Source organism: Octopus bimaculoides, chromosome 15 (genome assembly GCF_001194135.2).
Source record: "Octopus bimaculoides isolate UCB-OBI-ISO-001 chromosome 15, ASM119413v2, whole genome shotgun sequence".
NCBI classification, from domain to species: domain Eukaryota; kingdom Metazoa; phylum Mollusca; class Cephalopoda; order Octopoda; family Octopodidae; genus Octopus; species Octopus bimaculoides.
Window position 1 is genome coordinate 5,280,843 of NC_068995.1, and position 2,500 is coordinate 5,283,342.

The following is a 2,500-nucleotide window of genomic DNA, read 5'->3' on the forward strand; positions in this document are numbered from 1 at the left end:
TATATATATATAAACACATACATACATATATACATACACACACGCACACATATATATGTATATATATATATGTGTGTATATGTATTCTCACTTACACAAACAAACATTTATATACACAGAAGATACACAAACAACACACTTACATACATTTATATTGAGAGGAAGAGAAGGGTTGGGTGCGCATGGGAAGATAAGTGAAATGCAAAAATGGAAATGCCATCATTGCCTGGAGCTCTGTTTTTAAAGGATTCGCCACAAGCTACCGTTTTTATAGTATCGACCATTATAAATAGATGAAAGATAGATAAGCAAGAGATACGCGAAATTTATGTGAAGAGATACTCCTCCAGGAGAAGATACAAGTCTGTCTAACCTAGCTAAACAATATTTATGCTGAGGAAGCTCTGAGAGAATTCTGAGGTTAGTGCTTAGCTTCTGGTATATTATTGCTGTTGTTGTTTGTGTTGTTAGGCCAATTCCGTCAGCACTGACCTTGGGGATCTATAACAGGAAGGTAATCAAATGATTGAGGGAGTGTAATCCACACATCTATTACAATAAGGTAATTTTATATATACATACAGCAATAAATATGTATACATTAGGCGCAGGCGTAACTGTGTGGCAAGAAGCTTGCTTCCGGTTACTGTGCATGCGTTGATTCAGTTGCTGGTTTTTTTTTTTTTGAGAGTCGGACAGGATTTTTGTGCAGCGGTTTAGAGAAAATGTATTCAGTCTTTAGCGGGTCTGAATTGTCTTCAGCGGAGGAGGAGCTGGTGAAGGCAGTGAGAAGAATGGACGGAATATTAGAGAGAACAAGAAGTTTTTCTGAGGCGCAGGAGGTGAAGAGAAAGGATGTAGACCTGCCTGGACTAAAGGAATATGGGAAAATGACGCAGAAGGTGGGTGGAGACGTGAAGTTGGTCGCCGCCTAAAAGAACCATGGAGCAAATGGAGAGGAAAACTATCACCTATAGGGGGCACTCGCTGAGGAACAAAAAGGATGAACAGGTGGAAGCGGAAATAATAGAAAAAGCGTACTTTTTCTATCGGTCTGTTTGCCGAATGCTAAGTTATGGGGACGTAAACACACCAACACTGGTTGTCAAGCGGTAGTGGGAGGCAAATACGTGCACAAACACACACGCGCGCGCGCACACACACACACACACACACACACATATTTATAGATACGACTGGATTCTCTCAGTTTCCGTCTACTAAACCCTCCCCCCAAGGCCTTGGTCGGTTCGAGTCTATAATAGAAGAAACTTGCTCAAAGTGCCACACAGTGGCACTGAGTCCGGAACCATGTGGTTGGTAAGCAAGGTACTTACCGGAAGAAATGCACGTGGGTTATATTAATTATAATTTATTATTGTATTATGATGTATTTATTTATATTGACTGGATTCATTCAGTTTCCGTCCACCAAACCCTCTCACAAAGCGTTGGTCGGCTCGAGTCTATAGTAGAAGACACTTGCTCAAGGCGCTACGCAGTGAGACTGAACGTGGAACCATGTGGTTGGCAGGCACACTTCTTACCACACGGCCACGCCTGTGCCTGTGTATGTGTATGTGTGCGCGCGCATATAGGTAAGCATGTTTGTATGCATGTTATATGTCTATTACATGATGGTCTCCAACCAGGCTACGATTCCAGGGAAGCCAGAAAAAGTGCACAGGGGAGCAGATAGCTAAAGACAGGGGCAAGTATCGATCAGCAGTCCCCAAGGGCATACAAATCTGCGAAGCCAACAGGAATTACAGCAGTCAAACAACGCAGGTAGGCCAGAAAAACCAGCACCATGAAATCTCAAACTACCAAATCCTGTCCGCACAATCAGAAAACCTTTAGGGCACAGCTTGTCCTGACGTGAGACCAGCATGTATAATTTCTAGAAATGTTAGGTAAAGTCACAGTTTTTACTCGAGTCTATAATCCTTACTTTTGACCATTTTTGTGGTGATCTTCACATAATTTTGAAAACACAGAATTATGTGATGAGAGGGAAACCTTGACAAACATTTCTGTGATTCGTCCATCTGTTCTTCATTCTTCTTTATTTTGTTCTCATAATGAAAATAATAATTAAATTCTTGCAGCGGAATCATGCTTAATCTATTTCATGATTATTTCGTAAATAATAATAATAATAATAATAATAATAATAATAATAATAATAATAATAATAATAATAATAATAATAATAATGATGATGATGATTTCTTGTACGTGGTTTGATTTTTATTGATCTCATATATTATATTAAATTTACTTTAAAAACCATTTAAATATCCTCATATTAATTTTAAAATTAAAATTCAATATTGTACTGATGAAATGAATTTAGGTCGAAATACGTAGATGCAATTCGGATATTGTTATTGTTGTTGTTGTTATTATTATTATTATCATTATTATTATTATTATTATTATTATTATTATTAACGCGAAATAGATATGAGGTTGAGTTGACATGATTCTGTCCCTAACA